General features: G+C 36.4%; 1 protein-coding gene across 4 annotated transcripts in view; it reads left to right on the top strand.

Moving 5' to 3' along the window:
- LOC106081756 (homeotic protein antennapedia) overlaps positions 1 to 17,514 on the top strand; it is a 527,471-nt gene that overhangs the window by 60,922 nt on the left and 449,035 nt on the right. For all 4 annotated transcript variants that reach the window (XM_059362108.1, XM_059362106.1, XM_059362107.1 and 1 more), the window contains exon 2: positions 13,590 to 13,640. The gene's annotated coding sequence lies outside the window, so the exon portion shown is untranslated. The remainder of the gene's footprint in view (positions 1 to 13,589; positions 13,641 to 17,514) is intronic.

Genomic DNA, 17,514 nt, shown 5'->3' with positions numbered 1-17,514 from the left:
CATTTGTGCATAATTTGAAAGTTTTATTGATGGTTTCAAACCATAGACATTGACTATGGCTACCGCCATTGTTACGTGTGTCCAGGTTCGAGTCCCGGCTGGGCTCTGCCTTCTTTAGATTTTCAAGTTTTTATACCATCGACCATGGGATGGGGGGTATACTAGTTTCGCCATTCCTTTTGTATTCACAATGAAATATTCATCTGAGACCCAACAAATTATAAATCTATATTCTTGATCGCTATGACATTCTAAGTCGATTTAGCCATGCCCGTCAGTTGAAAGCACGCTTACTTTCGAATAAATAAATCTAGGCGCTTGAAAATTTGCAAAAATACTTCCTATTAGTGAAGATCGGTTGGGATTGTTAATGAGGCATATAGGTCCATGTTTTGATATAGCTGCCATGTAAACCAAATCTGGACCTTGACTTCTTAAGCCTCTAGGTGGCGCAATTCTTATCCGATTTGACTGAAATTCAGTGTGAAGTGCTTTGTTACGCCTTGCAACAACTTTTCTAAGTACAGTCGAAATAGGCTCATAACTTGATATAGTTTGCGTATAAACCGATTCGGATCTTGACTTTTTGAGCCTCTAGAGTACGGAATTATTATCCGATTTGGCTGAAATTTTAAACAAAGTTTTTGTTTAACCATCCAACAAATATGGTAGGTATGGTCTAACTCGGGTCATAACCCGTATAGCTACTATATAAACCTATTTCCCAATGGGTATATTCTGATCCGATACTATAACTTTATACAGCTCCATATAAGTCGATCTCCCGATTTTACTTCTTAAAGGGTTTATAGGGCGCAATTTTTATCCGATTAGGCTAAAATATTCTACAACGACTTCTCCTTTGACCTTCAACATACGCGCCAAGCATGGTCTGAATCGCTCTAAAGCTCAATGTAGCTCCCATTTTGTCTATTTTACTTCTTGTGCCCCTGAAGGGCGCACTTCTAATCCGATTAGGCTAAAATTTTCTACAACGACTTCTCCTTTGACCTTCAATACGTGTCAAATATGGTCTTAATCGCTCTAAAGCCCAATATAGCTCCCGATTTGTCTATTTTACTTCTTGTGTCCCTAGAGGGCGCATTTCTAATCCGATTAGGCAAACATTTTCTACAACCTCTTCTATTTTGACCTTCAATACGTGTCAAATATGGTCTGAATCGCTATATAACCTGATAAAGCTCCCATATAAACCGATCTACCGATTTTACCTCTTGAGCCTCTATAGGGCGCAATTCTTCTCGGATGTGGCTGAAGATTTTGCACAAAATCTTCTACAATGGTCTCCAACATTCAAACCAAGTATAGTCCGAATAGGTTCAAGGACGAACCGCATTCCACAGTAGTCGTTGGAGTTGTGATCTCTGGCTTTCCTTTTTCATTGCAAAAAAAATCATCGATCATTAAGCTCGTCTCGAAAGAGTAACAAACAGGAAATTATTTTTTTGAAAATATTGGATTAAGTGTCACATTTTCCTTACAAAAAGTCATTTCATATATCACAGAATTAAGTCACATAAGAATGAGACTAATTTTTTCCGCTTCTCCTAAAATTGGTAATATTTATAGCTTACAGTAGGGGAGAGTTGAAACTTCATGATGTTTTATTTCTAATCAACAAAGCTTAACAATTTCTAAAACAAAATTTCATTTTAATCCCCCCTTAATGACATATAACTCTTCTATTGGTTAATGAGGGAAAATTTTCAAATGAAAATAATCAACACTTCCAAAAGCTAGAAAATATAAGGTCATTTACAAAATTAGATACAATTTAACCAAAAATATAAAGAAACAACTTTTGTTCATGCTCTAGGTTTTTTCATAAGAAAACAATTTTAATTTTAAGCAACACATTTCTCAGAATTAAATTTCTTTTTAAAACGAACAAAAAGTTGATTTCTTTCTTTTCCTCCTCGCAGTATGAAGTTTGGGGGAACTGTCCAACAGTGTGGTGGTCTTGAGTGCCTGCTTTGTGTTTCTAAAATCCCAAAATTTTGTACGTGAGCGAGTTGTCTGTCTGTTTTGTGCTTCAGGGCTATGTGCCTTAGAAGTTCAGTTCAGTTCACTTTGGCTTATTTCAGTTTCTGTGTCATTTTGTGCCAACTTTGACATATGTGACTTTTGGTTTTTTTGTTTTTGCGACATTTAGTTAGCCTCCCCCTTGCCTTAGTACTTCCTCGGGAAGCTACCATGTCTGTTTTGTCTCTAACACAGGGCAAAACTAAAATTGTCAAGGGGAAAAATCTCAACACCACAAAAATGTTTTATTGCATGTTTTGCCAACATGTTTTTTTTTCGTAGCTAAAACAAAACATTAACCTTTTTCGGTCTTCCGTTGTCAAAGAAATTCAAGCAAAAAAAAAAACAGCAAACATTTGCCGCCAACATATTTGCCGCCGGAGCACACCATGAGAGACCATTCATGTGATACAAGTTTTAGCGGCTTCATTTGCCTTGCTACCCGAAAAATCAACAAAAGGTAGCCAACCAACAACAAAAATCGTTACAATTTCTTTAAGTTGAGCAACAAACTAATCTCATATGCAAAACATGCATGGCCAAATTTGAAAAAAAATAGAGCGTTTCTAATCGAATTTCAGGAAATTGTAACACAAACGCTGCGGGAGAATCCTAGACAAAAATTTTTAATCCATATTTGTTTTTTTTTGTTTTGCCTATTTTTCATTTCATAATTTTTTGTCGCGAGCTGGCATGAAAAATTTTCGGTTATTTTTCTCTATGCCTGACATATTTTTATGGTTTTATGAGTGCCGCGCTGTCAATCGTTGCAAAACAATGATTTTCCATGCAGGCCATGGAAAGTGCAGGCGATTTTGCTCTACATCCCTAACTAATCCCTGGCAAGCGCTAGCGGTCTCGCATATGCAAATGTGCAATGTTACGCAACAAAGCCAGGCGTCAGACGCCCATTACCTTTATAACAACATGTGCCGAGGGTAAGTGGAAAATGCGATTTTCATATTTCATATTTTTCACAATTTCTGTATTGGCTTTAGTTTTTATTCTTTGTATTTCTCATATCAAACCAACTGCCGTCTGCCGCCCGCCCACTGTTAGTGTTTTTAGTTTAATTTCATCTTGTTTCACGTTGATATTTTTAGAGAATCTTCTGTTTTTTTTTTCGTAAGATTTATTTTTTGTCATTGGGGTTTTTTTCCCTGACTCTGTTCTCTCCCTCTCTATTTTGCTGCTTAGTTTTCATCCCAAAGATTTATTGTCATCTTTTATGAATTATTGACTGTGTCTTGTAAATAAATCACCTAAAGTTGAATGGGCCAAAGAGGAAGAAATCGAGAGGCAGGGAGCAGAGCAGAGCAGACTAGAGCAAAGTAGTTGGTCCAATGAAAGAGAGGCGAGGAAATGTATTTGAAAATATTTTTGATTTTCTATTTCAATTTTTTTAGTTTTTATTTGTCTCTTTCATTTGGTTTTGTTATGTTTTTTCTGTATATACTGTTGCATCCATTGTGATGTGATGTTTGTGTAAAAATATTAGAAAATTTGATAATGATTTATGGCTTGAGCAGACATTAGTGTTATGAATGAAACGCCACAGCTAGGAGCCACAATAAGTGACCTGACCGACCCACCATTATTGTTTAGCAAATGCTAGGAATTTTTTTCCAAAGATTAAACAACTGATGCTGCCTTAATCAATGTGATATGGGAGCAAAATTGCTATTTTTTTCATTGCGAGGTTTGAGTTGATAAGCTTACCTCATATTGAAATGAAACAAGTAAAAGCGTGCCAAGTTCGGCCGGGCCGAATCTTATATACCCTCCTCCATGGATCGCATTTGCCGAGTTCTTTTCCCAGTATCTCTTTTAAGGCAAACAGATGATAAAACGAAAGAATTGCTTTGATATTGGAGCTATAAAAGAAAGTTATCATCCGATTCGGACCATAATTGAACTGAATGTTGGAGAGCATTTCAGCCAATTCGAATGAAAATTGCGCCCTTTAGATGCTCAAGAAGTAAAATAGGGAGATCGTTTTATATGGGAGCTATATCAGGTTATAAACAGATTCAGACCATAATTAACACGTAAGTTGAAGGTCATGAGAGATTTCGTTGTACAAAATTTCAGCCAAATTGGATAATAATTGCACCCTCTAGAGGCTGAAGAAGTCAAGATCCCAGATCGGTTTATATGGCGGCTATATCAGGTTATGGACCAGTTAAAACCATATTAAACACAGTTGTTGGAAGTAATAACAAAACACTTCTTGCAAAATTTCAGCCATATAGGATAGGAATTGCGCCCTCTAGAGGCTGAAAAAATCAAGATTCAAGATCGGTTTATATGACTGCTATATCATGTTATGGGCCGATTTGAACCACACTTAAGACAGTTCTTGAAAATCATAACAAAACACCTCATGCAAAATTTCAGCCAAATCGGATAAGAATAGCGCCCTCTAGCGACTCAAGAAGTCAAGAAACCATATTAAACACAGTTGTTGAGAGTAATAACAACACACTTCTTGCAAAATTTCAGCCATATAAGATAGGAATTGCGCCCTCTAGAGGCTGAAGAAATCAGGGCCACAGATCGGTTTATATGACTGCTATATCATGTCATGGACCGATTTGAACCACACTTAAGACAGTTCTTGAAAATCATAACAAAACACCTCATGCAAAATTTCAGCCAAATCGAATAAGAATAGCGCCCTCTAGCGACTCAAGAAGTCAAGATCCCAGATCGGTTTATATGGCGGCTATATCAGGTTATGGACCAGTTAAAACCATATTAAACACTGTTGTTGCTGAAGAAATCAGGGCCACAGATCGGTTTATATGACTGCTATATCATGTCATGGACCGATTTGAACCACACTTAAGACAGTTGTTGGAAATCATAACAAAACACCTCATGCAAAATTTCAACCAAATCGGATAAGAATAGCGCCCTCTAGCGACTCAAGAAGTCAAGATCCCAAATCGGTTTATATGGCAGCTATATCAGGTGGAGGGTATAAAACAACAAGTAAAAGAGTAATAATTTTGGCCGAGCCGAATCTTATATACCCTCCACTACGGATCGCGTTTATCAAGTTCTTTGACCAATATATCTTTATAGGCAAACGAAGGTAATGGATAAGAATTGCCATGCTATTTGATCTATTCCATGTTATGAACCGATGGGGACCATGCATGGTTTGGCTGTTGGAGAGCAAAGTGAAATTCACATATTCAGCCAAAATGGATAAGAATTGCCCCCTATAGTGGCTAAAGAAATAAAATCGGTAGATTTGTTTATATGCGAGCTATATTAGGTTATTGACCGATTCGGACCAAAAAGAAGAAGTCGTGGTACAAAGCTTCAATTCGGAAAAGAATTGCTCCCTCTAGAGACTCAAAAACTATAATCGGGAAATCGGTTTATGTGCCAGCTATATCAGGTGATGGACCGATTTGGACCATATTTGGTACGTATGAGTAGATAAGAAACGTCTCTATGGAAATTTTCAACCAAATCGGATAAGAAATGCGCCCTCTAGAGGCTCAAGAAGTATAATCGGGAAATCGGTTTATATGGGAGCTATATCAGGTGATGAACCGATTTGGACCATATTTGGTACGTATGAGTAGATAAGAAACGTCTCTATGGAAATTTTCAACCAAATCGGATAAGAATTGCGCCCTCTGGAGGCTCAAGACGTATAATCGGGAGATCAGTTTATATGGGAGCTATATCAGGTTGTGTACCGATTTAAACCATACTTGGCACAGTTATTGGAAGTCAAAATAAACTACTTCATGCTAAATTTCAGCCAAATCAGTTAATCATTGCGCCCTCTAGCGGTTCAAGAAGATCCGAGATCGATTTATATGGGACCTATATCAGGTAATGAACCGATTTGGATCGTTTGCACCTGCAGAATTTTTCTAAAACAGCTCCATTCTTAGCTATTTTTCTAACCAAAAAACAAAAACTCATGTAAAAAGGCATTAAATTCGGCCGGGCCGAACTTTGGATACCAACCACCTCGGGTAGACTACCTTTCGTTACCATCCGGTGAAAATGCATTATTTATGCACCCATAGCAGCTATATCGAATATGGTTCAATATTGGTCTTTTTGGCGATTAAATGCAATTATAGACCGATCTGAACCGGATATCGAAAAGCCTAACATTTTTCACTGTGTCAAATGTCAGTGAAACCGGTAATAAATGCACTTTTATGGGCCCAGGACATTAAATCAAGAGATCGGTCTGTACGGCAACTATATGCAAATCTGAAGTGACCTGGGCCGTCTTCGGGAAGGATATCAAGGGTCCTAACACAACCCACTGTTCTAAATTTTAACCAAATTTGATAATAAATGCGCCTTTAATGGGGCCTAGACTTAAAATCGAGAGATCGGTCTATATGGCAGCTATAACCGATCTGGGCCAAATTGAATAAGGATGTCGAAAGACCTAATACAACTTACTGTTTAAAATTTTGGAAAAATCGAATAATAAATGCGCCTTTTATGTGCCCAATTCAATAGGTAGAGAGATCGGTCTATATGACTCATGACAAAGGTGAGTTTTTAGGAGCTACAGAAAAATTTTCCAATAAAAAAAAAATAAATAAATAAAAAAAAAAATAATAAAAATAAAATAAAAAAAGAGATACTACGGTCCATTACATTTAATGTTTGAAGATTATTTCGTGCAAATGTTGACCGTGACTGCGCCTCAAATGGTCAATCCGCTTAGTCCAATTTTGTCACACTCTTTCCAACATTTCGGCCAGTATCTCACGAACAAATGTTTCAATGTTGTCTTCTAATGCGTTAATTGAAGCGGGCTTGTCTGTATAGACATGAGCTTTAACATAGCCCCGAAAAAAGTCTAAAGGCGTTAAATCTCACGATCTAGGTGGGCAATTGATCGGTCCCGAATGTAAAATAAAATGTTCACTGAACTCGCCTCTCAATAAATCCATTGTTACGCGTGTTGTGTGGCATGTTGCACCGTCTTGTTGAAACCACATGTCATGCAAGTCAAGCTGCTGCATTTTGGACAATAAAATCTCAATAACTCCATTGTTACGCGTGTTGTGTGGCATGTTGCACCGTCTTGTTGAAACCACATGTCATGCAAGTCAAGCTCTTGCATTTTGGACAAAAAATGGATTATATCATCTCACGATAGGGCTCACCATTAACAGTTACGTTACAAGTCGCAACATCTTTGAAGAAGTACGGTCCAATGATGCCACCAGCCCGTAAACCGCACCAAACTGTGGCTTTTCTGGATGCATTGGAAACTCTTCCAATGCTTCTGGATGCTCTTCACTCCAAAATTGACAATTCTGCTTATTTACGTACCAAAAATTACCTTTGACAATTCTGCTTATTTACGTACCAAAAATTACCTTCGTCGCTCAATGGAAGAAGCGCGCGATGAACACATTTTGATAAAAGAAAATTCAATAATTTGCAATCGTTGCTCGTTTGTATGATGATTCATGGTTAAATTATAGACCAAACTGAAGATGTGTGACAGTGAAACGAACACAAAACTTAAGCTGGTTGAACCAATGTTGTCAAAAAGATGATAGCTAAAAAATCACCCTTTGTTTTCTAAGTCTGGATCGATCTGGGCCAAATTGAAAAAAGAAAGGCCAAACGCAACTCACTGTCACAAATTTCTCAAAATCGGATAATAAATGTGTTTTATATGGGCCTAAGCCCTCAAATGGGTCGATCGATCTATATGTGTGGCTATATCAAGATATAGTCCGATATAGCCCATCTTCGAACTTAATCTGCCTATGGGTAAAAAAAGATTTTTGTTCAAAGTTGTAGACTGTAGTGTGATTTCAACAGACAGACAGACGAACGGTCATAACTAGATCGTCCTAGATTTCTACGACGATCAAGAATATATATGCTTTACTGGGTTGGAAATGAATATTTCGGTGAGTTGCAAACGGAATGACAAAATTAATATACCCATATCCTTCGGTGGTGGGTATACAAATTAGGCCGGGCTTGGGCTCTCTACATACCAGAGCGTTGGTCTTGCTCGATGATTTGCATTAGAAAAGTAGCAATAAACTCCGTAATATAGATCTGTTCGGTGAACGATGCCTAATTTAACATCGATCTCACACGTAATAACAAAAATTGTATCAAGCAATACAAAATTTGACATAGTCGAGACGACCAACTTTCAAGCCCCATAGATTAACCTCTGGACCCATTATTGCGCATACTTATTGGAAAACACCTTAAAATTGACTGTGTAAAGTTTCCTGAACATCTCTCTATGCGTTCAAAAGATTTGGCAACACTGTGCTCAGTCCTGACTAGGCTATAAAAAGAAGGCCCCTTATCATTGAGCTTAGACTTGAATCGGACAGCCCTCATAGATATTTAAGAATGTGCATGGGCAAGTTTGTATTTGCATTTTAAGCTTACTAAGGAATGTTCCTTAAGGAAGTTTTCCAATTTTTATCCAATTTGGGCTCGCACGTATATCAAGGAATCCAAAACAACTCGCTGTTCCAAATTTCGCAAATGTATAGTCATTAATGCATAAAAAGGTAATTTTTACCGTTATGAGTTTAGGTAATATTCGTACACTCCCTATGGGGTTGTACCTTTTCAAACTTACAGTAACCTATCTTCCATAAGTCTTTAGCTCAACTATTAATTATTTCTTGTCTTCCCAGGAATTTAACTCGTCCAAGTCTCTTAATTTAATACAAGCAATTTCAAGGCAAAGCACAATGCCAACCACCTACACATGTCATCATAAAGTGTGTGTATGAGTGTGGGTTAGAGACATGTGATGTCTTCAGAATTCCTGCAACAAGTGGGGAGGATAAAAGAATTAAGACCAAATAATGACTCAATCGCTAAGCTTGAAGAAGCTACTTCACATTTTCAGTCGCGCAACGTTAAGCATATTAAACAGCTACTACAGTGAGAGTGGCACAAAACACGACTCACGATTATTTTTTATTACGGATGCAGTACAATTATGTTGTTTGTTGTTGTGTTCTTTTTTTGCCAAAGTGACATAAAATGGCAATCATGCCATAAAATTTAAGCTATGTCCCAACAAACAGGATTAGATGATATTCCTTTGGAGGATATGGAATTTTCAGGCAAAAGAGAGTTGAAGATAATGCAACAATTAATTCCTTGAATCAATAATTTGAATATAAAAGATATATTAAATAGATTTAAATTAAGTGTAATTTTGAGTTGAGTTAAGCAGTGATTTTAAGTTAATTTTGAATTAAGTTTAAGTTAAGTTTAAATTAAGTTTAAGTTAAGTTTAAGTTAAGTTTAAGTTTAGTTTAAGTTTAGTTTAAGTTGAGTTTAAGTTAAGTTTAAGTTAAGTTTAAGTTAAGTTTAAGTTAAGTTTAAGTTAAGTTTAAGTTAAGTTTAAATTAAGTTTAAATTAAGTTTAAATTAAGTTTAAGTTAAGTTTAAGTTGAGTTTAAGTTAAGTTTAAGTTAAGTTTAAGTTAAGTTTAAGTTAAGTTTAAGTTAAGTTTAAGTTTAGTTTAAGTTTAGTTTAAGTTTAGTTTAAGTTAAGTTTAAGTTAAGTTTAAGTTAAGTTTAAGTTAAGTTTAAGTTAAGTTTAAGTTAAGTTTAAGTTAAGTTAAAGTTAAGTTTAAGTTAAGTTTAAGTTAAGTTTAAATTAAGTTTAAATTTAGTTTAAATTAAGTTTAAGTTAAGTTTAAGTTAAGTTTAAGTTAAGTTTAAGTTAAGTTTAAGTTAAGTTTAAGTTAAGTTTAAGTTAAGTTTAAGTTAAGTTTAAGTTAAGTTTAAGTTAAGTTTAAGTTAAGTTTAAGTTAAGTTTAAGTTAAGTTTAAGTTAAGTTTAAGTTAAGTTTAAGTTAAGTTTAAGTTAAGTTTAAGTTAAGTTTAAGTTAAGTTTAAGTAAAGTTTAAGTTAAGTTTAAGTTAAGTTTAAGTTAAGTTTAAGTTAAGTTTAAGTTTAAGTTAAGTTTAAGTTAAGTTTAAGTTAAGTTTAAGTTAAGTTTAAGTTAAGTTTAAGTTAAGTTTAAGTTAAGTTTAAGTTAAGTTTAAGTTAAGTTTAAGTTAAGTTTAAGTTAAGTTTAAGTTAAGTTTAAGTTAAGTTTAAGTTAAGTTTAAGTTAAGTTTAAGTTAAGTTTAAGTTAAGTTTAAGTTAAGTTTAAGTTAAGTTTAAGTTAAGTTTAAGTTAAGTTTAAGTTAAGTTTAAGTTAAGTTTAAGTTAAGTTTAAGTTAAGTTTAAGTTAAGTTTAAGTTAAGTTTAAGTTAAGTTTAAGTTAAGTTTAAGTTAAGTTTAAGTTAAGTTTAAGTTAAGTTTAAGTTAAGTTTAAGTTAAGTTTAAGTTAAGTTTAAGTTAAGTTTAAGTTAAGTTTAAGTTAAGTTTAAGTTAAGTTTAAGTTAAGTTTAAGTTAAGTTTAAGTTAAGTTTAAGTTAAGTTTAAGTTAAGTTTAAGTTAAGTTTAAGTTAAGTTTAAGTTAAGTTTAAGTTAAGTTTAAGTTAAGTTTAAGTTAAGTTTAAGTTAAGTTTAAGTTAAGTTTAAGTTAAGTTTAAGTTAAGTTTAAGTTAAGTTTAAGTTAAGTTTAAGTTAAGTTTAAGTTAAGTTTAAGTTAAGTTTAAGTTAAGTTTAAGTTAAGTTTAAGTTAAGTTTAAGTTAAGTTTAAGTTAAGTTTAAGTTAAGTTTAAGTTAAGTTTAAGTTAAGTTTAAGTTAAATTTAAGTTAAGTTTAAGTTTAAGATGAAAACTATATTTGGCAGGTGTGTTGAAAGTCATAGGAGAATGCATTGTTCAAAACTTCAGAAAAATCGGATAAAAATTACGACCTCTAGAGGCTCAAAAAATACATTCTGGAGATCATTTTCTAGAGGTTTTTCATTACGGAGTTTAAAGCTTTACACTTTCAAAATCTGTTTTTTTTTTCTTAATTTCTTCACTGGGTTGTCTCCATAGATATGCCATAATTTAGCTTGTCTCCCTCGCAGCACGCTTAGCAATTCTCCCCATAAGCCGCCAAGCATATATTTATGAAGTTCTAAGCCACCTGTCGACCGCTGCCACTAGTTTTCAATGTTGGTGTTGTTGTGGTTACTGTTGGTTAAGTCCTTTCCTGCATGTTGTATTTGATGGTCACCAAAGAACATTAAACAAATTTGCACGTTATCAACACCATAGTACATACTCTTATTCCTTGCTACTCCATGAAACTCTTCGTTAAACGTACAACGAACGTACGAAACTCAGCACAAACCAAAAAAGAAGTTGAAAAGAAAAACTTACAACGCCTTGTATTATTTTCAGACTTACATTGCTTGCATGCATCGCACTTTAGTGGACATGACATATTTTGTCTGCACAAATGCGTGTCAATGCAATAAACTCTGACTGTTTTATGACAAACACAACTATTTCTAGAAGTTGGCATGTGTTGGCGAATAAAGAAAATTCTTTAGTTGATGTATTTAAGGAGGGCTTTTTTTTAGAGAACAGACAGAGAAACGGATATATAAACAGACGCTTAGTATTAACAGTGACTAAAGAAAGGATTTTAAGCCGATGAGAAGGTTCATGCGATTATTTCCCTCCAAGTGTTACAAAGAGATAATCACATAATTAAATCAATCAATGCCTGGGACTGGCATATAATCCGAAGGCCTAGCAGGAGGCAAGGGTGGTATTTATACCCAAGCCCGGCAAAGCAAGTTATGCGACAACAAAGGCCTACAGACCTATAAGCCTTACTTCCTTTCTACTCAAAACCATGGAACGTATTGTGGACACCATGATAGAGAGTATGATATCCGGCCAACTCCCCAAATACAGACAGCATGCCTATGATAAGGGAAGGTCGGTGGAGACTGCCCTGCACGAAGTTGTGCATAAAATAGAAGAATCCTTCGATTCTTTGTACACACTGGCGGTATGCATTGACATCGAATCGGCTTTTAACAATGTGTGGACTGACACACTGATCCAAACCTTGACGATGTTATTATACTTCTAGGGGGTAAGGATCCGAACCAGCTATGCAGAAGGGCCGAAAGGGTCTCGCATATGGCATATGACTGGGCTAGACCCATAGATCTTAATGGTAACCCAGAGAAGACTGAAAAATGGCTTTTCACGAGGAAGACGAAGGTGCCCCAACTTAACGCACCACGTCTCCTCAATAAGACGATTTCGATATCTGACGAGGTAAAATATTTCAGCATGATCTTGGACAGGAAACTGAATTGGAAGTGTCACATTCAGGAGCGTACTTTAAAGCTCACAGATGTTGGACATAATGTAGACGGACCGTAGGCTCCAAATTGGGACTGAATCCAAGGATAGTCCACAGGCTCTACAGGAGCGGGATTAGACCCATACTTACCTAGGCTCAGTAGTTTGGTGGAGTGCTATGGAGACAAAGTGCAACATAAGGACCAACAACAGGTTCAGAGAACATGACCCCTTAAAATAGGTTTTTTGACAATCGTGACAGTATGGGACTCTAATGAAAGGTATTCGGGGGTAAATTACGAGTATAGCCCGGAAGTAGGAATAGGCTTCATAATTTATTGATATCGGAAGGTGGCGGACCCTCCACCGTTACCCTAAAAACAACACCAAAATCAAAAGTGGACCGATAAGGACAATATGGATATCAAATGAAAAGTATGCGATAGTAGATACCGAATCTGTCATACAAATTCATGTCGAAGGATAGGGGGTCATCCCACCCCCACAAAAACGCCCAAAATGGGCACATTAGCCAATCACGGTTATATGGGACTCGGTTTGTTTGTTCTATATAGACTGAAAAACGGCAGAACCGATTTTCTCGAAATTTTCGCATATTGTGTAGGTAATCTGAGGTCGCCCACCCAAATAACCCCCAAATGGGCATATAAACCGACCATGGCTATATGGGACACAAATGAAAGGTATTAGGGAGCAGATTACGAATATAGTATTAAAATTTGCGTTGAAGTCTAGGTGGCGCTTTTCCTCTTAAAGATACCTCCAATGGGTTATTTGACCCATTAGGACAATATGGGACTAAAATGAAAGGTATTTGAGCTTAGGTGGCAATATGGGGCTCAAAATAAAGGGATTTGGAAGTGCAGCACGAATTTGATATCCATATTTGAGTTGAAATGTCTGAGTTGCCATCCCTCCCCTAATGAGAACATTACCCCAAGGAAGAACATTAACACCAGGAACCGAAAAGTGGCAAATTCTCACACATCAATGAGTTCTTTCAGATTCAAGTCTAAACTCAATGATAAGGGACCTTTTTTATAGCCGATTCCGAACGATGTCCCGCAGTGCGAAACATGGCATTGTACCTCGCAAATGTCGCCAACATTAAGAGGTGATAAACACCGCTTTGTCCGATATCCACATTCAGGGCGAAGTGTCCCCACCCTAAACAGATTTAGGGAGTTAAGAAAGCACAGGGAAGCGGGCCCGGTTCGGCTAGAATAATATATTCTGTAATGAATAATAATCTTAAATGTTCAATAATACATACTCTGCATAAAACCTGTAAACTAAAATTTATTTTTCTATTTCAGGAACTTCATTCTTTTCGGAGCGAATTCATGAATCTTTGGGGATCATTAAAGGTAAGATGATTTTTTATTTATGTATTGATTTACTTCAATCTCTGACATCTGAAAATTACTCAAGGAAATTGTATTTGTAGCATTCAAAATTATATGAAAACTGTTAATATTTTTTTTTCTTTTCAAAGTTAACTCTCCACACTCAAAATCTTTCCACAAAACTTTTCAAAATATTTGCTATTTGTGCTTAGAAATTACTTTAATTCAAGAAAACAATTTAAGCTCAAACACTTGGAAATATTACTAAAACTTAATTTTATTCTCCCTCCTAAGTGAAAAAAAACAAGAACTTTGAACTAATTCCATTCTCAGCCGTCTTAATGAACACACATGTGTCGTTTGGCATTATCTTAAAGGGAAAATCACTTATGCGCGGTTGTGCTGCATGGTGGTTGAGCATAAAAATCCCTCGATTTTCAGTTTAAGAACTACCCAAGGCTTTAGGGAGTTTATGCTAAGAACCAAAAATCTTAATGAAACCAACCCCCCAAAAACATAGTCCTTCGTCCCCAAAGAAATTCCGTAAAATATGCGGCGAGTATGTGGTTGAAAGTTAAGCAATCAAGCCCAGAGTAGATGCAAAGGAAGGGGGGCAACATTGTTGAAATATAAGCGTGGCAATTGTAAGCCGTATACAGTACAACATACGAAATTTTTGCTGCCAATGAAAGGGAAAAAACGCAAGAACGCAAACTTGTGTTTGCTTCCTGTGGCGCGCTACGCAAGAAACAAAAAAAAGTTTGCGAAGAAAAAGTCTTAAATGTAAAAATTTAAGCAAACCCTAGAACAGGGATGGAGTGTACAGGCATTGAGAGAAAAGTTAAGGCGATTACTTTATATTCTTAGCTTACTTAGCGAAAAAGGATTTATTGGTGCTGTTTTTGATATAGGGATTATGATGAGGATATATTGAAATAATATGGGTTAAATGTGCCAATGTAAGACTATAGTAATTAACTATTTTACCCAGAAGTAAGTGCTGGAGGTGGATCCTATACTCTCTATAGCGTGATCAGTTCGGTCAGGCCTAATCTTATATACCCTCCAATATAAATGTAAGCCATTAGGTTACTTGCACCGTTTCTCATTAAGAAATGCCAAAACCAGAAATCCCTTTTATTATACCCACCACCGAAGGATGGGGGTATATTCATTTTGTCATTCCGTTTGCAACACGTCGAAATATCCATTTCCGACCCTATAAAGTATATATATTCTTGATCAGCGTAAAAATCTAAGACGATCTAGACATGTCCGTCCGTCTGTCCGTCTGTCTGTTGAAATCACGCTACAGTCTTTAAAAATAGAGATATTGAGCTGAAATTTTGCACAGGTTCTTTTTTGTCCATAAGTAGGTTAAGTTCGAAGATGGGCAATATCGGACTATATCTTCATATAGCCCTCATATAGACCGATCCGCCGATTTAGGGTCTTAGGCCCATAAAAGCTACAATTATTATCCGATTTTGCTGAAATTCGGGACAGTGAGTTGTGTTAGACCCTTTAACATCCCACGTCAATTTGGTTCAGATCGGTTCAGATTTGGATATAGCTGCCATATAGACCGATCCTCCGATTTAGGGTCTTAGGCTCATAAAAGCCACATTTATTATCCGATTTTGATGAAATTTGGGACAGTGAGTTGTGTTAGGCCCCTGGACATCCTTCGTCAATTTGGACCAGATCGGTCCAGATTTGGATATAGCTGCCATATAGACCGATCCTCAGATTTGGGGTCTTAGGCCCATAAAACACGCATTTATTGTCCGATGTTGCCGAAATTTGGGAAAAAGATTTAAGTTAAGCCCCTCCACATATATCTGCTATGGGACATAAAGTATGAGTTTTGCACCGGATTTTGAATAAAGGTGGTTTTCATATATACCCGAGGTGGTGGGTATCCAAAGTTCGGCCCGGCCGAACTTAACGCCTTTTTACTTGTTTTTTTATTTTTTGATAAAAATTGTTTTCTGGGTGTGTTAAAAAAGGTCACATGAAGAGATCGGTTTGTGTGGGATTAAATAAGGTTATGGACTAATTTGGGCCAGACTTGGAGATAATAGCAGAAATTATTCTGCAAAATTTCAATTAAATCGGATGAGAATTGCGCCCTCTAGAGGTTAAAAACAAACAATTGGGTTTATGGTTTATATGAAAGTTATATCAGGATGTTGGAGATCTTAGCAAAAACCATCTTGTAAAATTTCAGACCAATCGAGTTAGTTGCAAAATTGCAAACGGATAGCTTTACTAGTTCGAAAATAAGCTGACTTCCTACAGACGGACAGACTGACATGGCTGTCCCAATCCTCGTGGAACTTTAGATACCCATCACCGATATATATGCATACAAATCCGATGCATCTACTTAGAATGATGGCCCGCTCTGGACCATGCAAAGTACGGCTAACTACAGGAGCCTAACACAATTCATTATGCCAAATTTCAGCAAAATAAATGCACTATTTATGGGTCCAAGACCTTAAATCGATAGATAAAAGCTTTATCGAAATATAGTCCGATCTTGACAACTAGGTACAGCTGTCGGGAGGCCTAACACAACTCTCTAGATTTCAGATAAATCGGCCAATAGGTACAATTGTTAGTGATCCAGTAGAGGTAGATCGGTATATTATGACAGATATATAAAAGAATGGCCCGAACTAGACCATACTCGGTAAAGATATCGAAGGACTAAATACAGCTCTATGTGCTAAATTTCAACGCAATCAGGCAAACAATACAACTGTTATGAGCTCAAAGCCTTAAATTGGGAGAACTTCATATTTGACAGATATATGTCTGATCGGTCCATACTCTGTACGGATATGGAAGGTCTTTACACATCTCGCTGTGCCAAATTTGAACACAATCGAGTAATAAATGCGCATTTTTATGGTCAGAAGACCTTAGACCATATGAGGCTATATAAGGCTATGATCCGGTATAGTCCATCTTGGAACTTGACCTGACTATGGAAAAAGAAAACAAGTAAAAAGGCGTTAAGTTCGGCCGGACCGAACTCTGATCTTTTCAGTAGCTTTATCTAAAAACAAACCGATCTGACCCGATCTTGCAGAAAAATGTCGAAGAGCCTAACACAACTCACTGTCCCAAACTTCGGCGGAAACGTACAATAAAAGCGCCTTTTATGCCCCAAAACTTTAAATCAAGAGATCGGCCTATATGACAGCTATATCCAAATCTGAACCGATCTAAACCAAATTGACGAAGAATGTTGAGGGGCCCAACAAAACTCTCTGTCCCAAATTTCGGCGACATCGGACAATAAATGCGCCTTTTATGGGCACAAGACCTTAAATCGAGAGATCGGTCTATATGGCAGCTATATCCAAATCTGAACCGATCTGGGTTAAATTGAAGAAAGATATCTAGTGGCTTAACACAACTCACTGTCCCAAATTTCAGCGACATCCGACAATAAATGCGCCTTTAATGAGCCCAAAACCTTAAATCGAGAGATCGTTCTTATGGCAGCTATATCCAAATCTGAACCGATCTATGCCATATTAGAGAAGTATGTCGAGGGGCTTAATTTAACTCACTGTCCCAAATGTCAACGACATCAGACAATAAATGGGCCTTTTATGGGCCCAAAGCCTTAAATCGATAGATCGGTCTATACGGCAGCTATGTCCAAATCTGGACCAAATTGAAGAATACAACTCACTGTCTCAAATTTCTGCAAAATCGGATGACAAATGTGGCTATTATGGCCCAATGACCCTAAATCGGCGGATCGGTTTATATGGCAGCTATATCCAAATCTGGACCGATCTGAGCCAAATTGAAGAAGATGTCGAAGAGGTATTTGTTTTATGAGGCATATGTCATTTGTTGCGTATGCCAATTG

Source organism: Stomoxys calcitrans, chromosome 2, assembly GCF_963082655.1.
Source record: "Stomoxys calcitrans chromosome 2, idStoCalc2.1, whole genome shotgun sequence".
Classification (NCBI taxonomy): domain Eukaryota; kingdom Metazoa; phylum Arthropoda; class Insecta; order Diptera; family Muscidae; genus Stomoxys; species Stomoxys calcitrans.
Note: the sequence above shows the minus strand (reverse complement) of the source record. Positions and strands in the feature narration are given on the sequence as shown.